This window comes from Hyla sarda, chromosome 7, assembly GCF_029499605.1.
Source record: "Hyla sarda isolate aHylSar1 chromosome 7, aHylSar1.hap1, whole genome shotgun sequence".
Classification (NCBI taxonomy): Eukaryota; Metazoa; Chordata; class Amphibia; order Anura; family Hylidae; genus Hyla; species Hyla sarda.
The window spans coordinates 160,086,653-160,101,824 of record NC_079195.1 but is presented as its reverse complement, the minus strand read 5'-3'; positions in this window follow the sequence as shown (position 1 = coordinate 160,101,824).

Below are 15,172 nucleotides of genomic sequence, written 5' to 3'. Positions count from 1 at the left end.
AGGATGACTGGGCAGATCTCCTCCCATGGGCCGAATTCTCGTATAACTTCAGGGTCTCTGAGTCTTCCTCCAAATCCCCATTTTTCGTGGTGTACGGCCGTCACCCTCTTCCCCCCCTCCCTACTCCCTTGCCCTCTGGTCTGCCCGCTGTGGATGAAATTTCTCGTGACCTTTCCATCATATGGAGAGAGACCCAAAATTCTCTCTTACAGGCTTCATCACGCATGAAGAAGTTCGCGGATAAGAAAAGAAGAGCTCCTCCCGTTTTTTCCCCTGGAGACAAGGTATGGCTCTCCGCTAAATATGTCCGCTTCCGTGTCCCTAGCTACAAGTTGGGACCACGCTACCTTGGTCCTTTCAAAATTTTGTGTCAAATTAATCCTGTCTCTTATAAACTTCTTCTTCCTCCTTCTCTTCGTATCTCTAATGCCTTTCACGTCTCTCTTCTCAAACCACTCATCCTCAACCGTTTTTCTCCCAAATCTGTTCCTCCCACTCCTGTTTCCGGCTCCTCGGACATCTTCTCGGTCAAAGAAATTTTAGCTGCCAAAAAGGTCAGAGGAAAAAATTTTTTTTTAGTGGACTGGGAGGGTTGTGGTCCTGAAGAGAGATCCTGGGAACCTGAGGACAACATCCTAGACAAAAGTCTGCTCCTCAGGTTCTCAGGCTCTAAGAAGAGGGGGAGACCCAAGGGGGGGGGTACTGTTACGCCGAGCGCTCCGGGTCCCCGCTCCTCCCCGGAGCGCTCGCTTCACTCTCCCCGCTGCAGCGCTCCGGTCACGTCCTCCGACCCGGGGCGCTGCGATTCCGCTGCCAGCCGGGATGCGATTCGCGATGCGGGTAGCGCCCGCTCGCGATGCGCACCCCGGCTCCCCTACCTGACTCGCTCTCCGTCTGTTCTGTCCCGGCGCGCGCGGCCCCGCTCCCTAGGGCGCGCGCGCGCCGGGTCTCTGCGATTTAAAGGGCCACTGCGCCGCTGATTGGCGCAGTGGTTCCAATTAGTGTGTTCACCTGTGCACTTCCCTATATCACCTCACTTCCCCTGCACTCCCTTGCCGGATCTTGTTGCCATTGTGCCAGTGAAAGCGTTCCTTGTGTGTTCCTAGCCTGTGTTCCAGACCTTCTGCCGTTGCCCCTGACTACGATCCTTGCTGCCTGCCCCGACCTTCTGCTACGTCCGACCTTGCTTCTGCCTACTCCCTTGTACCGCGCCTATCTTCAGCAGCCAGAGAGGTGAGCCGTTGCTAGTGGATACGACCTGGTCACTACCGCCGCAGCAAGACCATCCCGCTTTGCGGCGGGCTCTGGTGAAAACCAGTAGTGGCTTAGAACCGGTCCACTAGCACGGTCCACGCCAATCCCTCTCTGGCACAGAGGATCCACTACCTGCCAGCCGGCATCGTGACAATTACGGACATGGCAATACCAATTATGTATATGATTTGTGTTTTTGATCTTTTTTTGTGATAATACAGGGCTTTTATTGGGAAAGGGGCATTTTTTTTTAAATTTTTTTTTTACACTTCATACTTTTATTGAAGAACATGTTGGAAAACAAGCATTTTAGGTAAAAAAAAATTTTTTTTTTTACATATGCAAAAGTCGTGAAACACCTGTAGGGCATTAAGGTTCACATTACCCCTTGTTACGTTCCCCGAGGGGTCTAGTTTCCAAAATGGTATGCCATGTGTTTTTTTTTTTTTGCTGTTCTGGCACCATAGGGGCTTCCTAAATGCGGCATGCCCCCAGAGCAAAATTTCCTTCAAAAAAGCCAAATGTGACTCCTTCTCTTCTGAGACCTGTAGTGCGCCAGCAGAGCACTTTTCACCCCCATGCGAGGTGTTTTCTGTATCGGGAGAAATTGGGCTTCAAATTTTGGGGGGTATTTTCTGCTATTACCCTTTTTAAAAATGTAAAATTTTTGGGAAACCAAACATTTTAGGTAAAAAAATATATATATTTTTTTTACATATGCAAAAGTCGTGAATCACCTGTAGGGTATTAAGGTTCACTTTACCCCTTGTTACGTTCCCTGAGGGGTCTAGTTTCCAAAATGGTATGCCACGTGTTTTTTTTTGCTGTCCTGGCACCATAGGGGCTTCCTAAATGCGGCATGCCCCCCAAAAACCATTTGTCGCTCCTTCCCTTCTGAGCCCTCTACTGCGCCCGCTGAAAAATTAACATAGACATATGAGGTATGTGCTTACTCAAGAGAAATTGAGTTTCAAAAACAAGTAAAAATTTTCTCCTTTTTACCCCTTGCAAAAATTCAAAAATTGGGTCTACAAGAACATGCGAGTGTAAAAAATGAAGATTTTGAATTTTCTCCTTCACTTTGCTGCTATTCCTGTGAAACACCTAAAGGGTTAAAACACTTATTGAATATTGAATGTCATTTTGAATACTTTGGGGGGTGTAGTTTTTATAATGGGGTCTTTTATGGGGTATTTCTAATATGAAGACCCTTCAAATCCACTTCAAACCTGAACTGGTCCCTGAAAAATAGCGAGTTTGAAAATTTTGTGAAAAATCGGAAAATTGCTGCTGAACTTTGAAGCCCTCTGGTGTCTTCCAAAAGTAAAAACTCATAAATGTTATGATGCAAACATAAAGTAGACATATTGTATATGTGAACCCAAAAAATATATATTTTGAATATCCATTTTCCTTACAAGCAGAGAGCTTCAAAGTTAGAAAAATGCAAAATTTTCATTTTTTTCATCAAATTTGGGGATTTTTCACCAAGAAAGGATGCAAGTTACCATAAAATTTTACCACTAAGTTAAAGTAGAATATGTCACGAAAAAACAATCTTGGAATCAGAATGATAACTAAAAGCATTCCAGAGTTATTAATGTTTAAAGTGACAGTGGTCAGAATTGCAAAAAACGCTCCGGTCCTTAAGGTGTAAAATGGCCTGGTCCTTAAGGGGTTAAAAGGGAAACATTTTTGAACACTTGACAAAATCCTTGCCATATTCTTCCCTTTGCAGATTAGAAAACTTGCTATTTCCAAATAAAGAGAAAATAGTTGTCAGGATTTGGCAGGCTGGTGGTGGATCCTCTGTGTCAGTGAGGGATTGGCGTGGACCGTACCGGAGGACCGGGGAACGGGACAGGTGAGCAGATTGGGATGCGACCCGGGGGCGGGCGCGTCCCGCTATGCGGAACGCATCCCCGTCGGCAGTGACAGTGCAGCGGGTCTGACCGGGGCGCTGCAGAGAGGAGAAGGCCGCGAGCGCTCTGGGGAGGAGCAGGGACCCGGAGCGCTCGGCGTAACTGTACCCCCCCCTTAGGTCTCCCCCTCTTTTTATCTGCAAGTCTCTTCATACGAGACGAGGCCAGTAGGAGCGACTCTTGAGTCTCCTTCCAGATAACGGAGAAGTCCCGGGTTACTTCATCTACGGCAGGAACTCCAGAAGAAGTGGGAATGGGGAGGGGGGGCAGAGGGTGAATCCTGCCACGGGGCGGAGTGGTACCAGGAAGGAGACTATGAGGAGGTAAGAAGTTGGCGGAAGGAGAAATCCGCACAGGTACAGTCAGACGTGGAGAGGCAGAATTTACACCAAGTGACGCCACTCCCACGTGAACAGGGTGCGTGCGTGCGTTTTCCAGACACGGAGGATGAATAGGGCAGTCCACTAGGAAATGTTCGGTACTAGAACAGTACAGGCATAAATTTTCATTTCTGCGACGAGACCTCTCTTCTTGGGTCAGGCGAGACCGATCCACTTGCATAGCCTCCTCGGCGGGAGGCACAGGAGTAGATTGCAGAGGATTCTGGAAGAGAGTTACCCAGTGATCAAGGTCCTTTTCTTGGCGGAGCTCCTGGCATCTTTCAGAAAAACGCATATCAATGCAGGTGGCCAACTGGATAAGCTCAGACAGGGTGGCAGGAATTTCTCGTGCGGCCAGCACATCTTTGATGTGACTGGATAAGCCTTTCTTGAAGGTCGCGCAGAGGGCCTCATTATTCCAGGATAGCTCAGGTGCGAGGGTGCGGAACTGGATAGCGTACTAGCCCACAGAAGAGTTCCCTTGGACGAGATTCAGAAGAGCCGTCTCGGCTGAGGAAGCCCCGGCCGGCTCCTCAAAGACACTACATACTTCGGAGAAGAAGGTCTGGACGGAAGCAGTGGCAGGATCGTTGTGGTCCCAAAGCGGTGGGGCCCAGGACAAGGCCTTTCCAGACAAAAGACTGACCACGAAAGCCACCTTAGACCGTTCTGTGGGGAACTGATCCGACATCATCTTGAGGTGCAGGGAACATTGGGACAGGAACCCACAGCACATCTTAGAGTCCCCATCAAACTTATCAGGTAGAGAGAGGCGGAGTCTGGGGGTGGCAACTTGCTGCGCAGAAGCTGAAGCTGGCGGAGGAGATGGTTGCTGCTGTAGAGGCAGAAGCTGCTGTAGCATGACGGTCAGTGGAGTCAGCTGCTGTCCTTGTTGCGTGATCTGTTGGGATTGCTGGGCGACCACGGTGGCGAGGTCAGCGAGACTAGGCAGCGGCACCTCAGCGGGATCCATTGCCGGATCTACTGTCAGGATTCGGCAGGCTGGTGGTGGATCCTCTGTGTCAGTGAGGGATTGGCGTGGACCGTACCGGAGGACCGGTTCTAAGTTGCTACTGGCTTTCACCAGAGCCCGCCGCAAAACGGGATGGTCTTGCTGCAGCGGTAGCAACCAGGTCGTGTCCACCGGTAGCGGCTCAACCTCACTGACTGCTGAGACAGGCGTGGTACAGGAGGACTAGACAGAGGCGAGGTCAGACGTAGCAGAAGGTCAGGGCAGGCGGCAAAGATTCATAGTCAAGGGCAACGGCAGAAGGTCTGGAAACACTGATAATGGACACACACAAAAACGCTTTCACTAGGCACAAGGCAACAAGATCTGGCCAGGACAGGAAGGGGAAGTGGGTTTTTATACACATGGAGCAGGGAAGCTAATTGACACTGATTGGGCCAGGCACCAATTAGTGGTGCACTGGCCCTTTAAATCTTAGAGAGCCGGCACGCACGCGCCCTAGAGAGTGGGGCCGCGCACACCGGGACGTGACAGCTGGGGAATGGGACAGGTGAGTAGATTGGGATGCGACCCGTGGGCGTGCGCGTCCCGCTACGCGGATCGCATCCCCGCCGGCAGTGACAGTGCAGCGCTCCCGGTCAGCGGGTCTGAGGAGAGGAGAACGCCGCGAGCGCTCTGGGGAGGAGCAGGGACCCGGAGCGCTCGGCGTAACAATAGTCCAGCGCTTGTCAGAGTTGTGGATAAAAGCTTTTTCTTTATTCCAAAAAATCCAATAAAAGTAGACATGTACCAAGTGCAGATAAAAGCTTTTGATAAAGTGGACTACCACAAAACATGTCAAGCTGTATATTTCTACTTGCTACATGTATATTTTATTGGATACTAGCTGAGTACCCGGCGTTGCTCGGTTTTTCCTTCCTAATCCTTGTGGATGAAAATCAAAAGAGGAAGCTTTTGACTTCATATCCCGTCCTCATATATTGTTGTCATATCCCAACCCATATCCCGACCTCCTGTCCCAACCTCCTATCCCGACCTCCTATCCCGACATCCTATCCCATCCCCCTATCCCATCCACCTAACTCGACCTCCTATCCCGACCTCCTATCCCGCCCTCCTATCTCGACCTCCTATCCCGACCTCCTATCTCGGCCTCCTATCCTGACCTCCTATCCCATCCTTCTGTACCTTCTTCCTATCCTGTCCTATCTCGACCTCCTATCCCGACCTCCTATCCCGTCCTCATATCCCGTCCTCCTTTCCCGTCCTCATATCTCGACCTCCTATCCCATCCTCCTATCCCATCCTCCTATCCCGTCGTCATATCCTGACCTCCTATCTCGACCTCCTATCTTGACCTCTTATCCCGTCCTCCTTTCCCGAACTCCTATCCTTACCTCCTATCCTGACCTCATATCCCGACCTCCTATCCCGACCTCCTATTCAGTCCTCCTATCCCGTCCTTCTATCCAGTCCATATATCCCGTCTTCCTATCTCGACCTCCTATCCCGACCTTCTATCCCATCCTCCTATCCCAACCCGTAATATGTGTACTAGGTATTGAAATATTTCCAGCCGTACGGAAGTTATGTGGGAATATACATTTTCCATTGATTTGCATGGGACTTTAAATAAAAACCCTGATCCTCCCAAATGGGGCTAGTTAAAGGTTAAATTAACTATCCTATATTTTAAGTGGACATATAAGTAACATGTGACCAAGTATTATCGAAATATCTCCAGCCGTTTGGAAGTTATGCAGTAACATATATTTCCCATAAACTTGTATTGGACTTTAACCCCTTAACGATGCAGGACGTATATTTACGTCCTGCGCCGGCTCCCGCGATATGAAGCGGGATCGCGCCGTGATCCTGCATCATATCGCGTCGGTCCCGGCGTTCATCAACGGCCGGGACCCGCGGCTAATACCACACATCGCCGATCGCGGCGATGTGCGGTATTAACCCTTTAGAAGCGGCGTTCAAAGCTGACCGCCGCTTCTAAAGTGAAACTGAAAGTGACCTGGCTGTTCGGGACCGCCGTGGTGAAATCGCGGCATCCCGAACAGCTGATCGGACACCGGGAGGGCCCTTACCTGCCTCCACGGTGTCCGATCGACGAATGACTGCTCCGTGCCTGAGATCCAGGCAGGAGCAGTCAAGCGCCGATAATGCTGATCACAGGCGTGTTAATACACGCCAGTGATCAGCATAGGAGATCAGTGTGTGCAGTGTTATAGGTCCCTATGGGACCTATAACACTGCAAAAAAAATGTAAAAAAAAGTGTTAATAAAGGTCATTTAACCTCTTCCCTAATAAAAGTTTGAATCACCCCCCTTTTCCCATAAAAAAATAAAACAGTGTAAAAAATAAATAAAATAAACATATGTGGTATCGCCGCGTGCGTAAATGTCCGAACTATAAAAATATATCATTAATTAAACCTCACGGTCAATGGCGTACGCGCAAAAAAATTCCAAAGTCCAAAAAAGCGTATTTTGGTCACTTTTTATACCATTAAAAAAATGAATAAAAAGTGATCAAAAAGTCCGATCAAAACAAAAATCATACCAATAAAAACTTCAGATCACGGCGCAAAAAATTAGTCCTCATATCGCTCTGTACATTGAAAAATAAAAAAGTTATAGGGGTCAGAAGATGAAATTTTTAAACGGATAAATTTTCCTGCATGTAGTTATGATTTTTTCCAGAAGTGCGACAAAATCAAACCTATATAAGTAGGGTATCATTTTAACCGTATGGACCTACAGAATAATGATAAGGTGTAATTTTTACCGAAATATGCACTGCGTAGAAACGGAAGCCCCCAAAAGTTACAAAATGGCGGGGTTTTTTTCGATTTTGTCGCACAATGATTTTTTTTCCGTTTCGCCGTGCATTTTTGGGTAAAATGACTAATGTCACTGCAAAGTAGAATTGGTGACGCAAAAAATAAGCCATAATATGGATTTTTAGGTGGAAAATTGAAAGGGTTATGATTTTTAAAAGGTAAGGAGGAAAAAACGAAAGTGCAAAAACGGAAAAACCCTGAGTCCTTAAGGGGTTAAACAAAAACCCCAACCCTGGCAAATGGGGGTGAGTAAGGGTTAAATTACCTATTCTATGTTTGTTGTTGACATATTAGTAACATGTGCGCCAAGTTTCATGTTAATATCTTTAGCCATTTGGACGTGATTCTAGTACATACACACACATACACACACACATTGAGTTTTATATATGTAGATTTTGGAATAAATAAAAAGTTTTTATTCACAACTCTGACAAGCGCTGGACTATTTATTCTGCTTTGTTTGAATCACTTGCACTGTGGGTCTCCGTGCGCTGGACCTCCTCCCAAACGGAGGGTGAGCTGATTGGTCAGAGTTGTGGTATGTATGATGTGTGTGTTTATATGTATCTAATGTATATATGATATATGTATGTTTTATGTGTGTATGGAGTGTGTATTTGTCTATGTATGATTTGTGTGTATTTTTGATGTGTGTATGTATGATGTATGTGTGTATGTATGGTGTGTGTGTGTGTGTGTATTTAGGATGTGTGTATGTATGATGTTTGTGTATGATGTGCATGTATGTATAATAGAAGGATATATGTATGGTGTGTGTGTATGTAAGATGTGTGTATGTATGATTTGCGTGTATGTATGATAGAAGGTTGTATGTATGGTGTGTGTGTGTGTGTGTGCATGTATGATGCGTGGGAAGGGGAAGTCCTTAGTTGGCGGGTGTATGTATGATGTGTGTGTATGTATGATGTGTATTATGTATTATGCGTGGGGGGTCCATAGGTGATGGGTGTAGGTATATAGGATATGTGTGTGTATGTATGATGTGTGTGTGTATGTATGATGTGTGTGAGTGTATGTATGGTTTGTGTCTGCGTATGTATGATAGATGTGTGTGTACCTAAAAGGCACTACTACTACACCTACCTAAAGTGGGCTGCTACTTTATCTACCTAAAGAGGACTGCAACTACACCTACCTAAAGTGTGCTGCAACTACACCTACCTAAAGTGGGCTGCTACTACACCTACCTAAAGTGGGCTGCTACTACACCTACCTAAAGTGGGCTGCCACTACACCTACCTAAAGTGGGCTGCTCCTCCACCTACCTAAAGTGGGCTGCTACTATACCTACCTAAAGTGGGCTGCTACTTCACCTACCTAAAGTGGGCTGCTACTACACTTACCTAAAGTGGGCTGCTATTACACCTACCTAAAGGGGGCTTCTACTACTACTTCCTAGGGAAGCTGCTGCTACTATCTAAATGGGGTCTTCTTCTACTGTACACCTTTCAGGCATGCTCAACCAGGTTTATTAAACCATAGTCTGGTCCTGGTGGTCTGGTGGTCTGGGGAAGACATGTGTGTTGTCCCGGTACCGCATTGCATACCGTACCTTGTATTGTGGTCCCCAAACTCAAAGTAACTACGTTCAGGTAGGGTTCCCCAGGTGGGACAGACCCTAGCCTCCTCTATGCTAATTTTGTAATGTTAATATATGTATATATTTAATAATGTATATTTAATATAGTATGCTTACCTTGCAGGACCTTCCATCATGTGACCATGTTAAATCCTTTATGGTATGTTGGAGGCAGGGCCGGTGCAAGGATTTCTGGCTACACAAGCGAAGCTCCATTTTGGCGCACAACCCCCCCCCCCCCCCCCCCCAAATCGACACCCCCGTACCCCCCCCCCCCCCCATGTAACACCACAGATAACACAGTAATAACTCTGAGTACAGATAATGTAGTAGATGTGACCTGCAGTCCTATGTAACACCACTGATAACACAATGATAACTCTCTGAGTACAAATAGTGTATAGATGTGACCTGCAGTCCTATGTAACACCACAGATAACACAGTGATAACTCTCTGAGTACAGATAATGTAGTAGATGTGACCTGCAGTCCCATGTAACACCACAGATAACAGTGGTAACTCTCTGTACAGATAATGTATAGATGTGACCTGCAGTCCTATGTAACACCACAGATAACACAGTGATAACTCTCTGAGTACAGATGATGTAGTAGATGTGACCTGCAGTCCTATGCAACACCACAGATAACATAGTGATAATTCTCTGAATACAGATAAAGTAGATGTGACCTGCAGTCCTATGTAACACTACAGATAACACAGTGATAACTCTCTAAGTACAGATAATGTAGTAGATGTGTCCTGCAGTCCTATGTAACACCATAGAAAATACAGTGATAACTCTCTAAGTACAGATAATGTAGTAGCTGTCACCTGCAGTCCTATGTAACACCAGAGATACTCCCATGGGGTAACCTGCTGATGGTGGTGCTACTGTTGGGGGGGGGGGGGGTGTTGTTGACGGATGATGACGGTGCTACTGACCCCCCACCCCTCAGCATTAGCAACCCCATCATCCCTTGGCAGCACCATCCTCCTGGCAGCAAGGCCCAAAAAGAGCCCTGATCATCTTTTAGCTCTACAAAAAAAACTCCCCCAAAGCCTAGAGCCCCCTCCCCAAAGCTTAGAGCCTCCCCCCCCCCCCCAGCACCCCGTTTCTCCCTGGCATGGGCTTACCAGGATCAGGTGTTAGGTAGGTGAAAGGGGTGTAAAGTAGGTGGATGGGTGCCTTACCAGCCTCAGAAGGAACCAGGACGTCCGGTGGTCTGCAGGCCAGTCCCTTCTGCTATGCGCGCTCCACTTTACGTCTGACATCACTGGGGCGTGACTTCGGGTCATCTCCCAGCAAGCCTCTGCGGTACTAGGCCGCAGGGAATGCCTGAAGAAATTACGTCTCTCCGTGTCCTCTATGCGGCGCCGCAGGGTAATTAAAAAAATAATCTATGTTAGACAGGTGTGCGGGCGGCGGGGAGTTTGTCATGCACGGGCGCACATGGGTTATGGTGTAACCCGATGCGGTCCGCACTGCCAGGGACATGCACAGACATTTAGGAGGGCAGGAGCTCAAGTAAAAAAAAAGGGCACTTCTCAAAATGCATAAAACGTCTGCCAGACTTAATGGGAATGCTCTGCAGGCCAGGCCCCCGTGACATTCCTAGCCACCATAAAGGTTGGTGTTTTTGTAAAATAAAGTCAAGAGCATTTTCTATGAAGGTCTGCCATGTGTATATACACTTTGGCTGTGCTACCAGTTTTATTTACAGAAAACATGTGACAGCTGCACTATAATATACTGTATTATAGAGGAGATTCATCAAAACCTGTGCAGAGAAAGAGCGGTCCAGTTGTCCATAGCAACCAATCAGATCGCTGCATTCATTTTGCAGAAGGCTTTTCCTCTGCAAATGTTTTAATAAATCTCCCCCTATATGCCCCGGTCTGACCTCTATATGACAGAACCCATCACCCAGCACCCACCTTATACAGGAATCTCCACACAGCCCTGGTTCCTACACCACACAAATATATGCTAACAATGTACAAGAATTGGCAAAAAAAACAAGATGTGAGAACGAAGAATTATAATTATGAAAAGACAGCCGGGCATAGCACAGTATACAGGATGGAGGCAGGGAAGCTCTGCCTCCATTGCGCACAAGACTGAATGTGCATACTAGCAATGTGGGGCAATACCTAGAAAATGGGTAGACCGATTTTAGTAAGTATAACATTATCTTTCTCCTGTTCACCTGCACTGTAACCTAGTGTATTGGGTTTAGTGCGAGAAAACAACCTGTCAGTTTCCCTTTAATTATATACCGTACCCCCCTTAATGAACTATATACTGTGCCACCATTCATATATTAATTCCCTATATACTGTGCCATCATTAATGAACTATATACTGTGCCACTATTATTTAACTATACTGTGCCACCATGATCTATACACAGTGCTAGCATACATAAAAAATAATGTTCCAATAATGAAATATATACTGTGCTTCCATAAATTCCCTATATATTATGCTTCCATTCCTCTAGTAATTCTCTATATACTGTTCTTCCATTTCTCTATTAATTCCCTATATAATTGTGCTTCCATTTCTCTAATAATTCCCTAATAATGTTCTTCATACATTACATACAAGCACATAACATAAAAGCACATACAGTACATACGTAATAAACACACATACAAAGAGACACTTTGACACATACATACAGGCCAAAATATACATTAAGAAACATAAATACACAGACACACATATAATATGGAATATATACAAACAGATATGCCAACAGGCACATCATACAAACAGGTACACGTATACATTCACTAACAGATATATACACACATACATAGATTCACTTGCTCATATATATATATTTCCTGATCGTCCTATGGCGGCACACCATGGGTTAACTTTCCTTCTAACCCCAGAAACAGAAGAGTTAGTAAGCAGTATGCTAATACAGAAACAAGGTAATTAGGCATAATTAGTAATTAGACAACTCCTAGCTAGGGTACAAAAGACCCCACAAAACAGGGAACACTCGTATTTAATTTTCTTCTGAAAGAAGACAGAAGAGCCTACAGAAGCAAGGCCCCAAATCCTCAGGCTTCTGGTGTCCCTGGGGTGAAATAAGGTCGTGTACTGGGGGCTCCCCTAGTTCTCCGACTATCTCCCTCCTCCTCCGGTACCTGCCTCCTTCATGCCGATCAGGCCAGCGCTAGATGTTCCAGGGCTGTCGACTGCCGGTGGGGGTGAGTCTGTGGTCTCCGGTCACCCGGTGATTCACAAGTAAGTGCCGTCATGCTCACCTGTTGAAAGTTCATGCCGGCATTGCGCAGCGCGTCCCACGTGTCTTCCCTGCTAGGTTTTCTATGTGGGACGTGCGCGCAGGGGGAACTTCCGGCTGCAATTGCGATATGCTGTCAGGGCGCAGCTCACGGCGGCGGTGCGCACTGCGCATGTGCGGTCCCTTCTGCGCATAAAAGCGCTACCCTGCCACTGGGAAGCTGCGCTTAGCCTAAGCAGCAGACTTCTCAGTTGGCAGAGGTAAGGAGTATTCCAAAACTTGTCCAAAAAGCTCCCTGAGTACCTATACTTTTCTTCTTAAGTCTAATAAAAGTTTTTTCTCCCTTAGATGTCCCAATCTAGGAGGAAAAGATCCAGAAAATCCCGCCATAGGGAATGTACAAAGTGCAAGCAGCCCTTACCTGATGAGTGGCAGGATGACATCTGTTCATTATGCGCCACACCCCCGCACACCTCAGCCCCAGTGGATCCTAAAGCCTTTCTGGGATGGTTTAGAACAGAGTTGTTCTCCACCTTTTCCGAAATTAAGGCGTCTATGGGTGTAAAAAAGCACAAAGCATCTCATAAGGAGCCGTCTCCCTCCTCATCCTCATCATCTGACTCCAATGATTCAAGCAGCTCTGAGCTGGTAGAAGTTAAGGAGGTTGAGATTCCAGAAGACCTTTACCTGTTGGACAAGGATAAGGTCCACACACTGATAGCGGCGACCAAAGAGGTCCTTGAGAGCAGTGAGGATGTCTCTCAAAAATTACAGAGAGACCAGCTATATTATTTTCCGCCGTCTAATGATAGGTTGCTACCATCACACCCCATTATTAAAGACTGGTTTCGGAAGGACTGGTCAAAACCAGAAAAATATACTGATCCTGGTTCAAGACTACGCTCCACCTATAGACTCTCTCCAGCGGCTTATGAAGAGTGGGAAAATCCACCCAAAGTGGACCTAGCAGCAGCCCGCTTGACAAAGAAAGCCATCTTTCCGTCCGAAGAATCGACCTTACTGTTGGATCCAATGGAGAGGAAGGCAGACCTCCTTTGCAAGAAATCATATGGATCAGCAGCCGCAGCAGCTAAGGTAGCAGCGTCGTCACTACCAGTCGCTAGAGCTCTACGGATCTGGGTGTCAGATCTGGCCCGGGATATTAAAGATGGGGTGTCCCGAAAGGACCTCCTGAAAAGCTTCCCACTGATCAAGTCTGCAACAGAGTTTCTATGTGACGCCCCGCTGGACGTCATGAAGTTTGCTTCTAGGACCTTAGCGTTGTCCAACGCGACAAGAAGAGCACTGTGGATCAAGAACTGGGGGGGAGATATATCTTCCAAAAACAGCTTTGTGAAGCTCCCTTTTCACCCTTCCTCCTTTTTGGTCCTCAATTAAAGGGCATATTAAAATCCCTGAGAAAAGACAAGGGAGAATATTTTCCATATGAAGATAAAAGATCTGGTAAATATGGTAATTCAGGTAGAAGGAGTCGATACTCGAGTCCATACAGGAAAAGGGGGAATTTTCGTCAGACCGGTGCAAGACGTCAGTACCCCAAGAAGCAGGAGTCCGCAGCTTCAAAGAAGAAGCCATTTCTGCGGAAAAACAAGGACCAATGACGCCAGGATTCAGTTGCACCCAGTGGGAGGCAGACTTCAAGCCTTTGTTAATATCTGGTCCCAAACCTCCTCAGATGCCTAGGTGTCAGATACAGTGGAAAACGGATATACTCTAGAACTCCGGTCAATCCCTCCAGACAAGTACATGGTGAATCGAGCTTCTCCAATAGTCTCGGATTTAATTAATCAATTTCTCTCAAAAGAGCCTTAGAAGAAGTTCCAGTAGCCGAGCAAGGGAAGGGGTTCTACTCCCCCATCTTTGCGGTACCCAAGTCCAGCGGCGACTGGAGGTTAGTCATAGACTTGTCAGATCTCAACAAATTCTTTGTGAAGTTCAAAATGGAATCGATAAAGTCGGCTGTCCTAGACATCCAGAAAGGGGACTATATGGCATCACTGGACCTCCAGGATGCATATCTGCATATTCCAGTCCGACCATCTCACCGCAGGTTTCTTCGCATAGCAGTGAAGAGTCAAGGTCATGTCAGACACCTTCAATTTACCTGTATTCCCTTCGGGATAACGTCAGCACCCAGAGTCTTCACGAAAGTCGTCGTGGTCCTGGTAGCCCATCTGAGACTATTGGGCATTCATGTGACACCGTACCTGGACGACTGGCTTATCAAAGCCCGGTCGAAACAACTCCTCATCAGCCATCTTCAGGTAGTGATAGAAGTCCTGAACGATCATGGGTTTCTCATAAACTACAACAAGTCACACTTAATACCCACTCAGAGAATTACCTTTCTGGGATTTATAGTGGACTCCAGCCGGATGAGGTTTTTTTTATCGGAAGAGAGGTCAACCAACATCTCCCAGAATCTCCAACCTCTGTTAGGTCTCCAGACATGCACAATTCGTCATGCCATGAAGATACTGGGTCTCTTAACATCATCAATAGAGGCTGTCTTGTGGGCGAAGTCACACATCAGGAGTCTCCAGTCACACATCCTGTCCAGGTGGGACAAGTCTCGATCGTCCCTGGATTCTACTATTCATCTTCTGAGGAGACTCAAGAAAGATCTTCTGTGGTGGCTGAATCCTCTGCGTTTCCTCCAGGGCAGGAGTCTGATATGTCCCCAACCGATAGTCCTCACTACGGATGCCTCCGCCTACGGTTGGGGTACCCATGTCAGAAGCCTGTGGGTGCAAAAAGTCTAGAAAAGGGAAGAAGCAGCGAAATCCTCCAATTTCAAGGAGATGAAAGCAGTCTTCCTGGCTCTGAAACACTTCAGAGACACCCTGAAGAACCATCATGTGCAAGTTCAGACAGACAATCTTCCAACTGTTTTCTATATAAAC